Source organism: Leptidea sinapis, chromosome Z, assembly GCF_905404315.1.
Source record: "Leptidea sinapis chromosome Z, ilLepSina1.1, whole genome shotgun sequence".
In the NCBI taxonomy this organism is placed as follows: Eukaryota; Metazoa; Arthropoda; class Insecta; order Lepidoptera; family Pieridae; genus Leptidea; species Leptidea sinapis.
Genome location: NC_066312.1, coordinates 24,093,114 through 24,116,264, shown reverse-complemented (window position 1 = coordinate 24,116,264; position 23,151 = coordinate 24,093,114). Strand labels below are relative to the sequence as shown.

The 23,151-nt window shown below is 38.2% G+C and overlaps 1 long non-coding RNA gene across 1 annotated transcript; it reads right to left on the bottom strand.

The window, feature by feature from the left end:
* Positions 1-234: 234 nt before the first annotated feature.
* Positions 235-2,260, bottom strand: LOC126978732 (uncharacterized). Its single transcript, XR_007732690.1, has 4 exons — positions 2,249-2,260; positions 1,900-1,941; positions 1,365-1,517; positions 235-673 (listed from the first exon to the last, which is right to left on the bottom strand). It is a non-coding gene; the product is annotated as an uncharacterized LOC126978732 (long non-coding RNA).
* Positions 2,261-23,151: the final 20,891 nt, after the last annotated feature.

Sequence of the window (23,151 nt, the reverse complement as noted above, 5' to 3'; positions counted from 1 at the left end):
TGGTGTTTCAAATACGATATTACATGGCTACCTTCAGAAGACCGCGTACATTATATGAAAGACCGCAACGCTCGAGTGTCTGCTCTCCGGTGTTGAGAGTAGCGCGACTGTCATCACTTACTATCGCGTGACCCGACAGGTGTCCATCCAAAATGTATGTTAATTACAATTTGTTCTACTCCTCTACAATATGTTCAAGTGATGATACAAATAAAACAAATTATATTAGTCACGCTCAAATATTTATTTCAAGAAACTATGTTAATCAATCTAACAACACTCAAAAAAAATCTTAACACTAAAATATATTATTTGAAAAACACATGATCTGCCACATAGCTTCAACACCATGCCCCATTGAATTAGTCTCACTGCCGCCACGTCTTATATTATGTTCCTTATAAAATAAATATATACGGAGAAATTACACTTAGTTTAAACAATCATAACAAAGGGAAGACAAGAGTCTGCCCTGCTGCGTGTCTATCATGCTGTAACAAAGTAAGTACATTACTGTTGATACAGTGATAACATAACCTTAACCCTAAATCTAAGTAAAAATGAAGCAAACACAAGTTGTGGAGGCGGTCGCTGACCCCACATCGAGTACTTAAATAACACTAGAAAATGTGACGGAAACGTCTAATATGAAGTCGACTTCATAATATGAAATCTGAAACAAATTGTAATATGTTATTAATGTACACACTAATCATGTTGATTGTACCTTATACAGAGAACTTGGCTGATCTCACGATACTCGTAAACTAAGTGTTTTTTAAATTACGAATTACACGATCACTCATTTAACACACTAAAAGCTTATTACCACCATTTTACCTAAAATCGCGCAAACCTTACTAAAAGATCGGCAACACTCCTGTGATTCCTCTGGTGTCGTATGAGTACAGGAGAATGTAGACAGTGATCACTTAACATCAGGTGGCCCGTACGCTCGTTTGTCCTCTTCTTACATAAATAAATGTGTTATTTTTTTATGTTTAACTAAGAAGACGCATTTCAAAACTTAAGATAATATTTTAATCAAGGTTTTTTTATTCAAACAGTAAAATTTTGTGTGAATGACAAGTGTATCAAGTACCTATAAAGTTAAACTTAAGATCGTAACATAACTTTTTTTAGTGAGTAGTTAAATGGGATTCCTTTACCTTAAGTTTTATTCAAACAGAAACTACGACAAATTCTAGTAGGAAAAAACTTCAAAATTAGAAATTGTTGGTATCTCGTATACTAAACATAATATATTTTTTTTTTAATTTTTATCGTCGCGGAACTTTAACATAGTAATTTAACATGTATTGCGAGTACCCGTTTCAATTATAACTAAACATAACGTAAATTACCTTATTAATTATCTACAATCTAAGTCCCACTGTCTGTCATGCTGCAAGAGACAGCAGGTTGGCCAGAACCGCGGGCGGCGACGTGGAAACGTCACGGCGGCGGCCGCGCGGCATTCGAAGGAACAGGCCTGCAGCCGGGACCATGGACTCTTGCTGGGAAGAGAGGAGCTGGTTATAACAAGAGATACATTATCATGACTGCGGAGACAAGTAGCACTAACACTACAAGCAACAGACAGTGACTGCAAGAGGACAGTGCACAAAACACCGCGAACATAAAGGTTAGAAATAGATTTATAAAGCCACGTGCAGTAGTGTGATGACAATGACAACTGTAACATTAAAGCGTTTTAGGCCAGCACTGGTCCCGATCACACTATAATATAATATCATGTAGAGAAGCAGTGACGTAACACGATGTGACGTGATGATCAGTAATGCAGTGAGGATTAACGTCTCTAACAACTTATAATTGTTAATGGAGTAGGAATCATTACCTAATATGGTCATGCAAGAAATAATAAAGACTACATACTCCCGATTGCAGGCCATATACATTCAGAGGCACCCTGGCTCACTGTAAATAAAACAGATGTAAAATTAGTAATCTGGATATACTTAAACACTCATGAAAATGGCTGTTAACTATGGAATTTATTGTTAAACAGTTGCAATATGGAAATCTTTCCGTGGAAAACAATAACATCTCATTGTAAACTTGAACATAATATTGTACAAAATATGTTTTAATTCCACTCAAACAAACCACTATTAACTTGTCTATGTTTCACTTTCAAAAAAATTGCACCTTTAATGTTATATTGAATTAAAAAAAGAATGTGAACATTTAAATTAAAATTGTATATAAAAGAGGTCGTACTCACGTCCCCTGAAGCTTCAAATGCAACGCGATATTCTGATGTGGTCTCTTATAAAGACTTGGATGCGTCACTGCAATAGATCAAGAGCCCGTGATTGAAACTTCCCCTTTTTCATGAAAGCGGAAAGTTTCCAAGGGCATGATCGGTCACAGATTGGATATTATACACGATACGTTATTTTGATATACAGGTTTGTATAAAACAAAACAAGAGTATAAAGAGTACTATTAAATTATCAAATAACTCTATTCTTACTTCGGCGCTACATCATTTCGTATCACTTCTCTGCAACGATCCCTTATCATCTGGATGAAGATTCGTGTGTAGTAAGATAATTTTATTGCCTAATGATGATTAGTATAATATTAATAACATAATGAACTATTTGTTTATAACAATGATATATAATTATCAGGCTTGTGACTCGAATGTTTAACTAACAAAACTCATTGTGTATTTAATATTTCACCCAGATTATGCTTAACCACAAGTTAATGTGTTAAGTTGTTAATATGCTCTTTTCTTGAAGGTCCTTAAGTTGTATCGGTTTCGCGAAAACAGCAGTCGTAATAGATCCCACAAAGTCAAATAACTTTATTCAATTAGGCTTAAACTAAGCGTAATTTAATCGTCACTATAAAATATATATATATGTCGTGAGAAGAACATACGACTCGATACAAAGAACTCGACAAAGACCCCTGATGTCAACGTGATGCGGGTGTTATTTAACATTTGACGAAATGTCCGGCGGACGAGCTCGGCCGCTGGTATCAACTCGAACAAATTCTTTGAGCACTACCCGCGATAAATTCATGTAGTACATGTAGAGAGAACCCACATCTCTAAACAACGCCAAAGAATCAAGCTTATCGGAGATGACTTGATCGTCCGTGATTCGAGCCGCCCTTCGTTGTGTGCGGTCAAATGGAAAAAGCTGGTACTGGCCCCGCCCAAAGGTAAGCATATTTTCACCTTATATAGTTGCATCTTATATAGAAGTACTGTTGTTATCCTTACTGAGTATACCAAGCTTTTTAGAGACCAGTTGAGCCTTATCTTTCAAGTGATCATGGAACTGAACTTAAAAGTAATCCATAGGACAGATGTGGAAGCATCCGCTGTGAATATTTCAATTGATTAAAATAAAGATCTGGCAGTCACTCTCAGACTATATGCATGCTGAAGCTTATTCCAAAGTAAATATCAATATATTTCCAGGAAAATATTGTTTTCAATTTTCAATACCTTTGATGAGGATTTATTTTTGGCTCGTAATCGCTCGTAATAGGCAATGGTAATGAGTGATTTATCATAACGTACATACTTGTGATTTGTAGATTTGGCTTTAATAAATAGTATATTTTTATGTAAGAGGAATACAAACGAGCTTACGGGTCACCTGGTGTTAGGTGAGCACCGCCAACTCTTGCAACACCAGAGAAAACACAAGAGAGTTGCCGGCCCTTGAGAAAATGTACGCTTTTTTTATGATACCTATGTCGTATCGTCCCAGAAACACCTCGAACGAAAGCTAATTCTACAGCTTGGTTGTACACGGTAGAAAGTTCCTTTAAAACTGCACTTCACACGGCCGGAACGTCGCACATCCAGGTGGTAGGGATGATATTATAATTTGTGGCGTGTCGTGCGAAGCTGGAATTTGGCGGCAGGAATCAGGGCAAACAGCTCTTCGGAGCACTCCTCGTAATAGATGCCGTAGAAGACAAACAATGAAGTGACGTCTCTACACTACGCTAGGCGATCGATAGTGCACGGAGTACTGGGGGCCTACTCCTAAAATCGATATTCGATAAATCGTGGCATTATCGTATCGAATCTTACTCTTAGTTAAATCGTTATCAATGTCGAAACGATGATTGAACGAACGAAACATTATTCGATATTATCGGTTCTAACCCTACTGTTAGTTGAAAATGTCAGGCCGAATATTCGAATTTTACAAATAATCAAACGTCACTTTTACGATAATCTCAACGACACCTTCTAGGCTCTCGATGCTATTATCGTTTCAACTTGTATAGATTGGTGGTGCAGAGTCTTGCATGGTCCTTAGAGCCTAAACTATGTTTTGACGTTTGACACTTAACAGCGACATAGCACAGGTAATGTTTAGGTTTGAACATATTTCATTCACACTAACATCGTAAAAAAATCAAAATATTAGTCTATGGTAACGATAAACGATAAGAAATTCGAACATTTGTTAGAGTAGGATAGCTGCGATATATTCGCAGTATTAACGTATCGTTCCGAATGTATCGTTGTCGATTTTGCGAGTAGACCTGGATTGCCAAAAATTCGACCAGCTCAGATCTGCTCCCGATCACTAGTTGACGCATGCAACAGCCATCATTCCCTAGGCACAAATTTGAGAGAAAGAGACGACCCGGCACACGATGTAGCCGCAAACAATGCTATTTCAGTAAGCATGACGAATCGTGTAATAATAGCATATGGATCATAAACACAAGATTATAAAAATAATGTTAAAAAAGCAATCCCACAAAAGGATTCTATACAATTACAGTGGATTTAATATAAACTAGAAGAATATAATACATTATTTTTTTTAATTTACCTACTAAATACTCCTAATCATTTGTCCAGTAACAGCTATTACTTAAATATCTGTTGTTACTAAAATACTAGTTAGTTAATATATTAATAATTTACTACTTAACGCGAGCTAAACATAATGTATTGAATTCTCGCTACTAAATGGGTAAAAGCATCAAAGAGTAATAATAAAACATGTAGAATCTCCTTTGTTAGAAAAGTATTGATTGAAAAATTCAGTGAGGTGCTCATATTGAGGCAACCTCAAATAAACAAAAAATCTCAGTGCTACTACTTTTGCTATCAGTCTTACTGATACTATCAGAGTTTAGACACTACACTCACTAACACACGGACTGACTGACGGACTGACATACACCACTTACACAACCACAAACAGACACAAACACAAACATACATGCACACTAACATTTACACTACTTACACACATACAAACATACATACATACAATCATAAACACATACACACACACACTCACATACATTACACTAAACATAACCACACTCGCCGGCGAGTGTGTTCTTCTCATCTTCATTTTTATTTTCATTCTCTCTCCTTCCCACAAGCACACGGCCGGTCTGAGGTTCGAGTCTCCTTAGGAGACGCCCCGCGACTGTTGTTGCGTAGTCTTTGCGGCCTCCACGGCCCACGTCCTACTTCGCTGTGAAAGCCAGGGCTGCTAACAGCACAGAGGAGGTTTTAGTCGGTATGGGGCGTCCGCTTACGCGGACACTCGAGTCCGACATATTACGCCCCGTTCCGGGGCGTAAATACGTAACAGTGTTTCCTCCTCTCAAAAAAAAAATAAATAAAAAAAAAATGTTTGATTGATTTATTTCAGTTATATCTTTATTCAAAGGTATACTATCCTTATAATCGTTAATATAGTAAAATGTACAGTATAATACTTCTATTTATTAACAGTAACTCATGTGACATGAAGGTGACTCAGCTATTTTTTCTATTCTATACTTGAAAATTCAATGAAACAGAATTTAATCATTCGACCAACCGGAAAAGGAGGACAAACTAGCGTACGGGTTTCCTGGTGTTAAGTGATCACCGCCGCCCATATTCTCTTGCAACACCAGAGGAATCACAGAAGTGTTGCCGGCCTTTAAAGATGATTTACGCGCTTTCTTTGAAGATACCCATGTGGTATCGTCCCGGAAACACGGCACAAGGAAGCTCATTCCACGGCTTTGTAGTACGCGAAAGAAAGCACATTGAAAACCGCAGTGTGGAGGACCGCCACACGTCTAGATGGTGGGGATGATAACCTAATTTATAGCGTTTCGTGTGAAGGTGGAATTCGGCGGCACTAATCAGCTGAAAAAGCTCTTAAGAACACTCCTCGTAATAAATGCGGTAGATGATACACAATGAAGTGACGTCGCTACAACGCCAAGTGATCCAGACGTTCACAGAGTGCTGGGTCCCGAACAATGGATATGCCATGCTGATGTCGATGCTGCTGAATGGATCGAGCTGATACTGGGGTGCACCAGACCAGAGATTATAGTAATACTCCATATGTAGCCGGACCTGCACTATGTAGAGCAATAGTATGTGGGCTGGCTTGAAGTATTACCGTGTTCTATTAATGACACCCAGCTTCTTCGAAGAAAATTTGGCTTTGCTCTCCAGATGACCGTGGAATTGGCAATCGCTCTAGATTTCGAGACCCAGTATTCCTAGATACTAGGCGTTACCATCTTAGCTGCCCCCGTGACGCATCTTAATATCTCGATTACAATGCTTCTCAATATTTCCAACTAATTTTTAAAATTAATACCTAGCGCATCTGCAATACTTATAAACATCCATGACACGGAAAAACATCAATTTTCTTCATATAAAAAAGTTTGCACCTACCAGGTTTGGAACCGGGTACCTATAGCTCGGTAGTAGTAGGGTCACTAAAGCTGCGGCGTGCTTCCCAAAACGTAAACAATTTTCGGTATGGAATAACGGTTTCGAAAACTATTATTTATTTTAAAAACTATGTATTTTTAAATACCCAGAGTATGTTATAGCTTAGTGTGACGGAATTTAATAGTTAAACTTTTCTATCACCCGAAATAAGATAGGTAAGTTTATTTTTTACGGCAATATATGGCTAAGCTTAGATGATCCAATAAATCCAAAATAATGTCAAGCATCATAGCCTACTCGTAACAGTGCCGTAATACAATATAAAACGATTTTAGGTAGGTAAGTATAAATATTATGATATGACCCCAGTGTGAGGTACACACTGCGCCCGTCACCCTGAGACTACAAAATACTTGAATAACATATAAATCAGACATATAGCAATTTAAGAGTAAGTAGATTATTTTCTTATCTTCAATTTGTTTATATTAATCTCGTAATTAGGTCGGTACTGTGACAATAACAATAGTTCAATACCTACCAAGTAGCCGGTACATACATACACGAAAACCGAAACTGTACAAAACGAAATACGAGAAATCAGTCGTTTCGTAAAAATATATTGTTTTGATTAAAAATACTTTATTTTGTAGTTAGCTGTTGTATACCGTTTTTAAATGCATGTTCTTGCTCTATAATATAAAGTTGTTCTTATCGGCAGTTGGCACTCCGCAAACGGCAAGTGTTGCGTACCGCCAGACTTCAGAGTCGAAACACTTCGCTCTGTGTAATTCTTTGTAATATACATCTACTGATATATTAACATTTGGAACTCCTCCGCTTTATCTTATAAACAAGCTTTTTCGCTTAACGGCACTGTTTTTTTGTTTTTGTTGGCACCAACGAGGCTTTTTAAGCGACATAGGACATTGGCCGTGGAGGTCACAAATACTACGCAACAACAATCGCGGGGCGTCTCTTATGGAGACTCGAACCTCGGACCGGTTGTGTGCTTGTGAGTAGGAATTGTCGATATCGTTCTGAATATTTCAGATTACTTGTGATAGAAACTTATAACAGAAGCTTTAAGTGTGCAAATTGTAAATAGTTTTAGTTACCGCGCCATCTAGCGTTAACTTGCTTGCGATAGGAGTTACAGCGTTTTCTATCGTTGAGTGGCTGAACTTGCATGGTACTCAATGTATTGTTACATGAAAATTACGAGCTTTATTGATTTTAAAACTTCGAACTTCTGACGAATTGAGTAATTTGAATGGTAAGTAAATGTCAGCAGAGAATATCTTAACGCAATTGATTTCACACTCTTGTCTAATTTAATCCCCAAAAGATACAAGTTTTATTGTTTACCTCAAAAATAAAACTTTAATCATATCACCGCTCTTCGACAACACTTCCATTATTATTATTTGCCTAAAACAGCTTTTTGTTCGGAATCGGTGTCGGAGTTCGCGATGATATCCTATCCCGTCTTAACTCAATGCACTCACCCTGATGAAGGATCTCCGAATGGTCTGAAACTAGTCGATTTTATAAGGGGGCATCCATAAATTACGTGAGGTGTTTTTTTGATTTTTCTGTGACTCCCTCTCCCACTGGTAAGATGTCGTGAGATTTTATTCAACCTCCTGCGCCATCCCCCAATCTCACGTGAGATTTTTCAAAATGTGGGTTTCTTACGTAAACGCGTTGAATTGTTATTGTACAAAAAATTGCTTGATGCTTTTATTTACGACTAGTTAAGACTAGTTATCAATAACGCATAAAAGGCATTTATTTTCTCAAAATAGATTCCTTTAGAATTCTTTTTGGTGTCATTTCTTATACTACTAGATACTACTACCACTTCGGAAACAAATGGCGCTCTGAGAGAGAAGAAGCGGCGCAAGAAACTCTCCCAGCTTTCTCTTTTTTGCGCTCTTTTCAATAAAAATATACAATATTGTACAGTCATTTCTATAAATAATCACAATCTAGTCCCAGGCTGTCCGATCATTTAGATATTCAGCAGTGGAGTAATAGTAATAACATTTCACGTAATTTATGGACGCCCCCTAATGTGTATACATTATGTATGTATATTATGTATGTAGAATAGTCGCTCAGGTTGATTTGGATACTTGAATACAAAATGTATTTAAAACATTGTTAAAAACTATTTCTTAAATCTTTTATTGAAGTAAAACTTTTATAGGTGCAACTTGAGGGTAGTATAGAATTTTTTTCTGACGGAAGTAACGCTCAGTAAAAAATTCAATTGAAACATTTTTTTTTAATTTTATGCTCTTTAAAAAAACATTCCAATATGCTCAGTTATATTTTTTTTAAATATCCAAATATATAATTTGCCTGTTTATTACTACTTTTGTAACTTATCTTTGTGCCCTTTGGTGTCGAGACACTTGGCCCGTGGGGCCCAGAGGCGCGGAGAATGTTCAAAATACTATCTTCGCGCCTTAATAAGGCTACTGGAAATCCAAGCGCTGGCAGCTATCTAGGTCAACGGATCAGCCTAGCTACCCAACGCGGAAATCTAGGTACGCCTCCACGAAATGATAGTTTTAATTTTATATAGTCATACTATTGTAAATAAAGTTATAAGATTTGTTTTGTTTGAATAAATTTTGTACAAGTTTTGTATTAAATAATATACAAGTAATCAGATATTTTCAGACATTTGCGACATTTGTTTTTTGTTTTTTCGTCCAATATTAGGATAGGCAAAGGGTTCGAGCCCATACAGCCATATTCGTTAATATTCAATAACAACGTCGTATTAATATGTACTAATATAACCTTAAATTTTTTATAATCAATTATTATATTTAATGAGTAAATAGTTTAAAATGTGCGAATGGTATAAAAGAGAAAATCAAGAACCTGATAATGACCTCACCTGTAAAAAGTTTAAGTGTTTATTTTCTGATGAATAATAATATCAAAACATAACACTATATCATTCTTTGTAAAATATATAAAATCTCATTTGATTAAATAATATTATTTATTATAAAACCATAAGTATGTACTTATATTTTAGGTAGAGAAAATGCCAACTTCGCTCAAAAGATGAAGTTATATCGTTAGCGTTTCCGAGAAAAAAATACGTGAGTGCTTATTTGGTAACAAGGCTTTATTTAATGTAATATATTAATGTATGTGTTAATTATACCTAAGGTTAATTATTGTTAAGTTTTACTTCAATCGCGCGTAAAGATTACACGCACACACTTTTTTGTTGTAAAGCCAAACTTGTAATTGATGACAATTATTAGCTGACCCGACAAACGCTGTTCTAATGTAGACTAAAGTCGTTGGAAATGTGTACCTAATCAAAGTCAATGAGTTAAATTTTATAAAATTCTACTTGTAATAAATATATCGTATTTGTGGAAACAGCTTTTACATTACCGCCCCATGAGTAAATAACTTAAGAGATTCACTTGGACTTTTCTGTAGAACTGTACCTATTATAAGATACACATACCACCAAACATTATTTTGTTATATCTCATAGGGCTTAGACAGCATTTTCGTTTCAAGGTCCCAGACGGCATTTTACCGAAACCTCCAAGAAATAATGTTAATGTATACAGAAATATACAGAAAAACGTAACAAATTATTTATTTTGACTTTCTCTCATTTTAATATGTAGTGACAATAATATAAATGTTAAAATCAATAAAGCTCGTAATTTTCATGTAACAATACATTGAGCACCATGCAAGTTCAGCCACTCAACGCTAGAAAACGCTGTAACTCCTATCGCAAGCAAGTTAACGATAGATGGCGCGGTAACTAAAATTATTTACAATTTGCACACTTAAAGCTTCTGTTATAAGTTTATATCACGAGTAATCTGAAATATTCAGAACGATATCAACAATTCCTACTCACAAGCACACAACCGGTCCGAGGTTCGAGTCTCCATAAGAGACTCCACGGCCAATGTCCAAAGTCGCTTAAAAAGCCTCGTTGGTGCCAATTCAATACACATCCTCCGTTTCGCCCGACATATAGGCCCCGTTTCGGGATATAAAATACGCAGAGGAGTTCCAAATGTTAATATATCAGTAGATGTATATTACAAAGAATTACACAGAGGAAAGTGTTTCGACTCTGAAGTCTGGCGGTACGCAACACTTGCCGTTTGCGGAGTCCCAACTGCCGATAAGAACAACTTTATATTATAGAGCAAGAACATGCATTTAAAAACGGTATACAACAGCTGACTACAAAATAAAGTATTTTTAATCAAAACAATATATTTTTCCGAAACGACTGATGTCTCGTATTTCGTTTTGTACAGTTTCGGTTTTCGTGTATGTATGTACCGGCTACTTGATAGGTATTGAACTATTGTTATTGTCATAGTACCGACCTAATTACGAGATTAATATAAACAAATTGAAGATAAGAAAATAATCTACTTACTCTTAAATTGCTATATGTCTGATTTATATGTTATTCAAGTATTTTGTAGTCTCAGGGTGACGGGCGCAGTGTGTACCTCACACTGGGGTCATATCATAATATTTATACTTACCTACCTAAAATCGTTTTATATTGTATTACGGCACTGTTACGAGTAGGCTATGATGCTTGACATTATTTTGGATTTATTGGATCATCTAAGCTTAGCCATATATTGCCGTAAAAAATAAACTTACCTATCTTATTTCCGGTGATAGAAAAGTTTAACTAATAAATTCCGTCATACTAAGCTATAACATACTCTGGGTATTTAAAAATACATAGTTTTTAAAATAAATAATAGTTTTCGAAACCGTTATTCCATACCGAAAATTGTTTACGTTTTGGGGAGCACGCCGCAGCTTTAGTGACCCTACTACTACCGAGCTCTAGGTACCCGGTTGCAAACCTGGTAGGTGCAAACTTTTTTATATGAAGATAATTGATGTTTTTCCAAGTCATGGATGTTTATAAGTAGTGCAGATGCGCTAGGTATTAATTTTAAAAATTAGTTGGAAATATTGAGAAGCATTGTAATCGAGATATTAAGATGCGTCACGGGGGCAGCTAAGATGGTAACGCCTAGTATCTAGGAATACTGGGTCTCGAAATCTAGAGCGATTGCCAATTCCACGGTCATCTGGAGAGCAAAGCCAAACTTTCTTCGAAGAAGCTGGGTGTCATTAATAGAACACGGTAATACTTCAAGCCAGCCCACATACTATCGCTCTACATAGTGCAGGTCCGGCTACATATGGAGTATTGCTATAATCTCTGGTCTGGTGCACCCCAGTATCAGCTCGATCCATTCAGCAGCATCGACATCAGCATGGCATATCCATTGTTCGGGACCCAGCACTCTGTGAACGCCTGGATCACTTGGCGTTGTAGCGACGTCACTTCATTGTGTATCATCTACCGCATTTATTACGAGGAGTGTTCTTAAGAGCTTTTTCACCTGATTAGTGCCGCCGAATTCCACCTTCACACGAAACGCTATAAATTAGGTTATCATCCCCACCATCTAGACGTGTGGCAGTCCTCCACACTGCGGTTTTCAATGTGCTTTCTTTCGCGTACTACAAAGCCGTGGAATGAGCTTCCTTGTGCCGTGTTTGCGGGACGATACGACATGGGTATCTTCAAAGAAAGCGCGTACACCATCTTTAAAGGCCGGCAACACTTCTGTGATTCCTCTGGTGTTGCAAGAGAATATGGGCGGCAGTGATCACTTAACACCAGGAAACTCGTACGCTCGTTTGTCCTCCTTTTCCAGTTGGTCGAATGATTAAATTCTGCTTCATTGAATTTTCAAGTATAGAATAGAAAAAATAGCTGAGTCATCTTCATGTCACATGAGTTACTGTTAATAAATAAAAGTATTATACTGTACATTTTACTATATTAACGATTATAAGGATAGTACACCTTTGAATAAAGATATAACTGAAATAAATCAATCTAACTCTGATAGTATCAGTAAGGCTGATAGCAAAAGTATAGTAAAGTGAGATTTTTTGTTTATTTGAGGTTGCCTCAATATGAGCACCTCACTGAATTTTTTCAATCAATACTTTTCTAACAAAGGAGATTCTACATGTTTTATTATAACTCTTTGATCAGAAGTGGGAGAGTCACGCAGCCGTCTTTTGACGTCAGCACAATCGGGCCAGACTCGTCCGGGTTAATTACCACACTCGCACAGAATACCGGCGTGAAGTAGCGGCCTAGTGCCGCTATGTTTCGCATAGGTTAGTGTCGAGGACCGGAGGCCATTCCCCCCCCATCCCCAACAAAGATTATGAAAGCGATCCCTAAAGAGATAGTACCCCAGGAGGGTACCGGCTCTACCAGAGTCGGAGAATCCCTCCCCGAGCACTCTAGCTCGGGCTGCCCTTCGTATTCTGGGGAGGGCACAGTACCGCGCATGACCAAGGACAAACGAGGCAGTAACACCACGGCACCCCGCTCCACACTCAACGTGGACTTTTGAAATATCAGGGGAATTCACTCCAACTTAAACGCCGTCCACCACCACTTCGAGACGGCGAAGCCGGCCTTGTGTTTCCTTACGGAGACGCAGATATCTCGACCTAGCGACACGTCATATTTAACGTACCCCGGGTGCAAAATTGAGCACAATTTTTTGCCTCATGCCGGGGTATGTGTGTACGTTAGGGAGGATATCTGCTGTCGCCGTCTCGGCAATTTTGAGTGTAAGGACCTGTCCACTCTCTGGCTCCGCGTAGATTTAGAGGATCGCGTCCGCATCTATGCGTGTGTCTACAGGTCCCATAGTGGTAACGCAGAAACCGATCATCTCATGGGCTGCGTTCAAGCAGCAATTGACGACGTGCTTGCACAGATCCCCTCCGCTGAAATCGTAGTCTTGGGTGATTTCAACGGGCACAATGTCGAATGGCTTGGATCAGGTACCACAGACTACGCAGGGCGATCTGTGCATAATTTTGCATTGGCGTACGATCTGTTCCAATTGGTTGAGTCGCCAACGCGGCTCCCGGATGTGGATAGCCACATGCCGTCCTTATTAGATCTTCTGCTGACTACACATCCCGGTTACCAGGTCATTGTCGACGCCCCTCTCGGAACGTCCGACCATTGCCTGGTCAGGAGTGTAGTGCCTATACGACGCCCACGTCGCAGACCACCAGCGACCCGCCGCGTTTGGCACTACAAGTCAGCAGATTGGGATAGGATGCGTTCCTTTTTCGCATCCTACCCTTGGAGCAGGGTTTGTTTCCCTTCGGATGATCCTAGTGCCTGCGCCGTTGCAGTAGCCGATGTGAAACTCAGGGCATGGATATTTTTATACCAAGCTCTGTAGTACCGATCGGTGGCAGATCACAGCCCTGGTTCGATGCGACAGTTTAAGCAGCATCTGACTGCAAAAAACAGGCGTATCGAACTTGGGTTGCGGCGCTGGGCACAAAGGATCCGAACTGCATAGTTCTAAAGAGGAAATACAACCGTGCTTCCAGATTTTTTAAGCGGCAAATCGCCCGTGCAAAGTCAAAACACGTCGTCAAAATCGGCGAGCAGCTTTCCAGTTACCCGACCGAAACACGCAAGTTCTGGTCGTTGTCGAAAGCTGCTCTTGGTAACTTCAGCCAGCCGTCCATGCCGCCGTTGCACATGAGGAACGACACCCTGGCCCATACAGCAAAAGAGAAAGCCGATCTCCTGTGCGCTCTTTTCGCCTCCAACTCGACTCTTGACGACAACGGAAAAACACCGCCGACCATCCCGCGGTGTCAGAGCTCTATGCCTGAAGTACAGTTCAGACAGAAAACTGTTAGGCGAGCTCTGTTTTCGTTGGACGTCAGGAAGTCGAGCGGGCTGGATGGCAATTCTCCAATCGTGCTTGAACGTGTGCCCCTGAGTTGACGCCGGTGCTAACGCGTTTATTCCGGCACTCTTATTCCAAAGGCGTAGTCCCTGACTCATGGAAGTCAGCCCTTGTCCATCCGATCCAAAAAAAAGGAGACAGTTCGGATCCGGCAAACTACAGGCCTATTGCTATTACCTCCCTGCTCTCCAAAATCATGGAGAGCATAATTAGCCGTCAGCTCTTGGTATACCTAGAGGGTCACCAGTTGATCAACGACCGACAATACGGGTTTCGCCATGGTCGGTCGGCAGGTGATCTTCTGGTATACCTAACACATAGATGGGCTGCGGCTATTGAAAGCAAGGGGGAAGGCCTGGCAGTTAGCCTGGATATAGCGAAGGCCTTTGATCGTGTATGGCATAAGGCGCTCCTCTCTAAACTTCCATCAATTGGGCTTCCCGAGAGCTTGTGCAAGTGGACCTCCAGCTTCCTCACTGGGCGCAGCATACAGGTCGTTGTCGACGGACATTTCTCGAACCCGAAGCCCGTGAATGCTGGAGTGCCCCAAGGCTGTGTGCTATCACCTACGCTGTTTCTTCTGCATATCAATGATATGTTGGACACCTCCAACATTCATTGCTATGCAGATGACAGCACTGGTGATGCCGTATACACGGGCCATGCACGTCTCTCTCGGGAAATCGTCGACCAGTGCCGGGAGAAACTTGTGTCTTCTATCGAGTCCTCTCTTGAGAAGGTCGCGGAATGTGGTAAATTGAACCTTGTCCAATTTAACCCCCAGAAGACTCAAGTTTGCGCGTTTACCACTAAAAAAACCCCATTTGTCGCATCACCGCTCTTCGACAACACTTCCCTAAAAGCCTCGCCTAGTATCGGAATACTGGGTCTCGAAATCTCGAGCGATTGCCAATTCCGTGGCCATCTGGAGGGCAAAGCCAAAATGGCTTCAAAGAAACTGGGCGTCATTTATAGAGCACGGCAATACTTCAAGCCGGCCCACATTCTAGCGCTGTACAAAGCGCAGGTCCAGCCACACATGGAGTATTGCTGTCATCTCTGGTCTGGCGCACCCCAGTATCAGCTCGATCCATTTGACCGCGTGCAACGCAGAGCAGCGCGAATTGTCGGGGACCCAGTACTCTGTGAACGGCTGGATCACTTGGCGTTGCGTAGAGACGTCGCTTCATTGTGTGTCTTCTACTGCATTTATCACGGGGAGTGTTCCGAAGAGCTGTTTTACCTTATTCCTGCCGCCGAATTCCACCTTCGCACGACACGCCACAAGTTAGGATATCATCCTCACCATCTGGATGTGTGGTGGTCCTCCACAGTGCGGTTTACAAGGAGCTTTCTTCCACGTACTACAAAGCTGTGGAATGAACTTCCTTGTGCGGTGTTTCCGGGACGATACGACATGGGTACCTTCAAAAAAAGCGCGTACACCTGCCTTAAAGGCCGGCAACGCTCCTGTGATTCCTCTGGTGTTGCAAGAGAGTATGGGCGGCGGTGATCACTTAACAACAGGTGACCCGTACGCTCGTTTGTCCTCCTATTCCATAAAAAAAATGCTTTTACCCATTTAGTAGCGAGAATTCAATACATTATGTTTAGCTCGCGTTAAGTAATAAATTATTAATATATTAACTTAATTATAATCATATCATCAAATTAGTATTTACCTATGTCAGTTAAGGCATTTTTCATTATATATCATTAATTTATTTTTAAGTGGAGTTCTTTTGTGGTTAATGCGAAATCTTGAGTTTAAAGGGATCAAATTAAACTAGGTTTATTTAATCCGGGACCGCTTCAAGACAGGTCTCGATAGACGATACAAATTTCTTCCCACACTGGTTGACGATTTCCCGGCAGACTTGCATGTACGGTGAAGGTATACGGCATTTCACATCGGCAATAGAAATCGTGTTTGGAGAGTTCACCAAATAGTTAATAATAATATGCAGAAGAATCAAGGGACTAGCATATATATAAATAAGACGTATCAAAAATAACGATTATTTGAGTAACAGCTGTTACTGATTACTAATAGGAGTATTTAGTAGCACCTAGTATTTTGTAGAAGAAACAGGGACTCGCATAAGGTAATATAAATGTTATGGTCTATTGACATTATTATGTATTTCGGAGAGATTCAGTATAATTCTCGACTGCCACCTATTTGGAAATATCTGCAGCCTGCTACTTAGTACTTATAACTTAGTACTCTTAAGTCTTAACTGTAATATAGCTATTATCATTAATAATATTTATGTAATACTTATAGCAATGCCATTAGTGATAGGTGCATATTGCATAACAATTAACAGTAAACAGTTTATTGTAGAAAGACGTAATACTTTCACTAGGGGTGAGGCGTACTTATACTCAACATTATCAAATAACAAGCGAAATAATAGAAATTTAAACAAATTAAAAATTCCCCAAACAAGTATGTCATTAGTGTCATCGAGCCCTCACCATATGGCAATAAAAATTTATAATCACATCCTAAATGATATTTAAAATAAAGAGAAGCCTTCTCTATTTAAAAGACATCTTAAATTTTTTTAGTTTCAAAATGCTTCTACGATTTACCCGAATTTTTTAATTGCACATTAGTGTGAGAATTAGTTACAATATAGTATAAGAATGTATTTTTAATATCATAAGAATGTATAAAATGTATAAGACTTATTTATTTTATGTATAACATTGCTGTGCTCTTGCAGGGCGTCACATATTGTCTACCCATTAATGTACCTACCACCCACTACTGTAAAATGTGACTTGCAATAAAATATTTTGATTTGATTTGACGTATTTATCGTCACAGGTATTTGTAACAGGTATTAAAATATCACCGGCTGTCACTGTGCCAAGATATCAAAAATAACAGTGACAAGTATTAGGAGTATTTTGTAACAACTAGTATTTTTGTAACGACTGTTATTTGAGTTACAACTGTTACTGAACAAGTATTTGATAACAACTAGTATTTTATTAACGACTGATATTTGAGTAACAACTGTTACTGAACAAGTATTTAATAACAACTAGTATTATAGTAACAACAGATATTTAAGTAATAGCTGTTACTGGAGAAATGATTAGGAGTATTTAGTAGGTAACACTAGTATTTTGTTACAGCTATAATTGTGTGATTTGTAGGTATGTTATATTATTTTGATACAATAGGTAATAAAATAGTTATGGCTCAACTCTTCTTTTAAATGTGGGATAAGAAAAACTCTGTTTACTTAAATTGTCTACTGAATATTTTTCTTTCAGACATATTCGTAAATAAAAGATACATCACTTTCATACATTTACTATTATTTAGATAAGATAGGTAAGTAATTTAAGATATTGAAGTAAATTTCAAATGGAAGACCCTGTTTTTATTTCCATTATATATCTACCTACCTAAAATTTATGTTTCTGACATCATTTTTTGTATTCGTGTTTATTCACAGTTATCTTGTGCCTACGAGCAGGAAAATACGGCTCACCTCTTCGTAAGAAAAAACCTATATTGGTAATTTGATAGTACAGCTACTGAATAATATATTTTTATGATGTTTATTTCTACTTTATTCTTGAATTATTTGTATGATAAGGGCACATTTTAATTATGTACAAGGTTGGGATCACTATTTAAGCATAGGTAGTATAGAATCATAATGAATACGAAAGTATAATGATTATTTTTATTACATCAAAACTATAAAAAAAAATATAGGTCTGTACAGCTTTACCTAGAAAGTACTACGTAATACGTATAGATGGCGCTAACAAGTAACATTAAACAACGAAAAATATACGCCCCAGTACAGTAGCTAGTATTTTATTACAGCTATTTGTCACTGTTACTTTTAAGTTACAGTCACCGTCATACCTAGTATTGCATTTTGCCTAGTATGTCTCAACTCTTACATTCAACTTTTATTTACAATGAAGCTCTTAAAAGCGTAAACTTTCAGAGCACTCTTCAAAAAACTATAATGCATTACGTTTAACAAAATTTTCCTCGATTAATATAAAAATATGAATGCATTGAAGCACTATTTTTCCGTTAAATTCATTCAGTGCGTTCTAATTTGTCATATCTGCTCCATAGCGCCACCTTCTGACGATTGGAGTAATTTTATTAGGTATGTGTCATAACGGATGTATTTTCCATACTTCTTGGTCCTCTATATTTACATTCTATAATCTTATAGTAGGATTTTTGGATAAGGCGATTCTTTATATAATTTGAATTTAGATGGAGTTTGATATGTAATATTATTATTTGGAATTTTATGAAAGAACTGCACACTGAGACATACAAATAGATTTTTGTATTTTAACAAATCTCGTTTAGGAATAGAGTAACAATTTTCAATTCCATATGTCATAATGCTATGGAATTTACTGATATAAATCAATCTCGTTGTGATCGTATCAGTGAGACTCATAGCACTGTGATAATATGTATATTTGAGGTTTTGTCCGGCGGTATGTGTGTATATGTGTATACACTAAAAAGGTGTATCCACACATGCCTTAAATCTCGTATGTATGAGCACCTAATGTCACACCGTCCTGTTACCTACAGATTGTATTAAAAATCCTTCCCTCAGATTTTTTTTTAAACATTTTTTCTCTTTGATATGACACACTGCACGGCAATACTCCAAGCAGGCCCATATTCTAGCGTTGTACAAAGCGCAGGTCCGACTACATATGAAGTATAGCTGTCATCTATTGTCTGGCGCACCCCAGTATCAGCTCGATCCATTTGACCGCATGCAACGCAGAGCAGCTCGAATTGTCGGGGACCCAGTGCTCTGTGAACGGCTGGATCACTTGGCGTTGTGTAGAGACATCGCTTCATTGTGTCTTCTACCGAATTTATCACTGGGAGTGTTCCAAAGTGTTCTTCCACCTTCGCCAAAAGTTAGGATATCAATCCCACCATCTGGATGTGTGGCGGTCTTCCACAGTGCGGTTTTCAAGGAGCTTTCTTCCACGTACTACAAAGCGGTGGACAGAACTTCCTTGTGAGGTGTTTCCGGGACTATTCGATATGTGTACCTTAAAAAAACGCGTACACCTGCCTTAAAGGCCGGCATCGCTCCTGTGATTTCGCTGGTGTTGCAAGAGAATGTGGGTAGCGGTCATCACTTAACACCTGGTGACCCATACGCTCGTTTGTCCTCCTTTTCCATAAAAAAATACACGTCTTACTTTATACCATCCATTTTTTACTATACAGCATATGGAAATATTTATATTTTTCCATTACCAGACGAAGTAAATTATTTTGTTGAAGAGCACCGCAGATGTGATCCGATTGTACTTAAAATGGCCAACCAATGAATCGTTTCATTATGCTGGTCTGCATTTTTAAGTGTGAGGTTTTTGCTTACAACAAATCCTGTTTCAAGAATTTACGGAGCACAAATTCTGCAGCTTTACAAACTTTATATACGTCGCTTGAGGTATGTATTATTCCACCTCTACCTCGGATACGATATCCATATTGTTGAAACCATAATTTGGCGCTGCGGCCAACTTGATTTTCAAAAAGGATCCAAATTCAAATCAAATCAAATCTGCTATCACGAAATAAAAAACTGAGCTTTAAAATCAGCTTGACAACCATACCCTATTATATTCTTAAAATAAATTTAATTAAAATTTGTAAAAAAAATGTGATTATTTACTCTTTACTTACCAACATCATATTAATCATCTTTAGTTAGGGAATCTTGAGTTTATATATAAACTAGCAACTCCATCCTTACACAAAATACACACTTTTGATGTGTAAGCAACATGTACTAATTAAAATTTTAGGATGGTATTTTCACATTATAACGTTGCATTTTATTTTTAAAATAATATTTTTAGGGTGCTTTGATGTAAAAATAACAGCTGTCGTCATTATAATTCAATAAGCAATATTAGAATATATTGCAGAAACTAAGGTACATAAGCAACTAATAGTTTAAAAAAAAAAAATGAAATTTCTAAAGAAAATGAATTTCTTGTGAAAGAATAAGATAATGATTGTTGTCGGCAATGATTGTTCATTGAATTAATGAGACTGTTTATGTCATGTGACCTATATGAATAATGTGATATTGATTTTATTTATTTAGTATTTCCGGCCGACGGTACACTCGCTCTCTTCTTGTATCAGGCCTAAACCCGAATCGCGACTCATCGGAAAACATAATTTTTTTTATTTATCCCATTGTTCCTGGGTTCATGTTCTGCGTTCTCTAAACCATTCATTTCGACAAACGCGATTCCCGTTACGTATCGGTGGGCAACAAATTGGGCGTCGAGCTCGTAAGCCGTTCTCATGCAGTCGATTTCGCACAGTTTGGGGACTTACATCAACACCACTTGAATTTTGTAGCCTCAAACTTATCTCTCGAGCGGTTAACATCAGTTGTATGTACCTGTCTTGCCGAGTGGTTGTATTCCTTTTACGGCCTGAATGCTGTTCAGCGGGTTCCCTTGTATTATTGCAACGCTGCCAAAGACGACTAATAACACTTCTATGAGTGCCAAAATACCGAGATACCTGAGATTGATTACTTCCCGCTTGCAACATCCCTACAGCTCTTTGCATTTCATTTGCCGTCAAATGACGTCGCTCCATGACGAATATCTAACAATTCAATTTTATCGCTGTCTTTATTTAAATGGTTGGTAAAATCAAAAATCAACACTAATCGTAGCAAAAAAAACGCACTAAATTTAAATTTAAATTCAAACAAATTCCCTTTCATTTAATTTAATGAAAAAAACAAAACAAACTTTTTTGATGTGTGTAGTATGGAATAAAAGAAAAAAAAATTCAAAACTACAATTTAATTTTATACTTCAATGTTATTTAAATGTAATAAATATTACTTACCGATGCTATGCGACTATTTTCTTTGTGTTTAAACGGCCTATATAGTTTTTACACACATGTGATTTTTCGTGATTTCACCTCTCTTCATTATTTCAATTCAATTCATTTACGGCCGTTCCCAGTATTCAGTCTATCTCCGGTTGTGGCTTACTTGAGATTCAAATCGTAAGAATCGTTGACTTTTCTGTCCCAACAAACTTATCGACGGTAACTCATCTTTTCCATACACGCTGTCTCCCAATGGGATGACGTATAGCGTACCAGCGATCGAAGTTTGTATGGAAATTTCAATTCATGCGTTCCAATATAAGGCGATAAGAATGACTTGTCGGGTACATTGGGACAGCTTCAGATTATTGACAGCTAATTACTGTCAGTAGAAGGTAGTAATTTATCTCTATCTGTAGATAGTATATTGGGAACAGCGGTTAGAGACGTGATACTGAGAGGGCGAGGAGAATATAGAGATTAACAGTTTATCTAGATGCATAAATGATCTAGGGGAAGAACTAGAAGAACAAGAAGACCGTTGTATCGCACGAGCATGCTGGGAACACCGCGTTCTTATCACATTATCATTTATAAAAGTAAAGTAAATGCTTTGTGAAGTAAAACGTTTGTTGCTAAAAATTATACCGAGTGTTTGTAAGACTGTGTTGTACTTGCCGTCGTGTTAAAAGCCCAAAACAGTGTACAACCACGAGGATTTTGATAATGGGACCGGCCTTGCCTCGTCATTTTTTTTATCATTAATTATGGTTAAGTAACTCTACCCGCGTGTTCTTTTTTAATGTTGCCATTTCAGCTCCACGCTGTATATGCTTATTGATTCGCCGCTTACTTCAAACCACCAGATTGCGAGAAGAAGAGCAAGCTTGCGAGTGGGGTGCTTTGACCCTTGACGACAGTATCACTGTCCTTTTTTTGTCGAAATACATCTAGCAATCTTCTGAAAGTTTCACTTACACCACACTAAACACCATTTTTACAGTAAATTACAAGCTGCTGTTCAAACGATGACTTTCATATTAAACTCTATTGTGTTTATTAAAACGGCAATAGTATGAAGTGGGTACATAAAGGATTTCTTAAAGAGTATTTATATAAGCAGTGGTAGTATGACACAATGATATACTGTTTTAAGTTATAATTATATTGTCTGTGTTAAGAGTCCATTTGGCGTTGCGTAGAGAGGTCGCTTCAAGTTTGCCGCATGTATCACGGGGAGTGTTCCGAGGAGCTGTTTCACTTGATACCTGCTGCCGAATTCGAACCCATTATCTGGATGTGTAGCGTTCCTACACATTGCGGTTATCAAGGAACTTTCTTCCAGCTACAACAAAGCCATGGAATAAGCTTCCTTGTGCGATTTTTCGGGACGTCGCGACATGGGTGCCTTCAAAAAAGCGCGTACACCTTCCTTAAAGGCCGACAACGCTTTTGTCATTCCTCTGGTGTTGCAAGACAATGTAGGCGGTGATCACTTAACACCAGGTGACCCGTACGCACGTTTGTCATCCTCATCCATAAAAAACTATTAGTAGAGTGAATTGATTGAAATTTTTTCTCTTCCCTCATCTGGGATATAAATTACCTATCTACAAAGACATCTGTAGATGTTTCAAGTGACGTCACTGTTTCTTATCTGTTACATG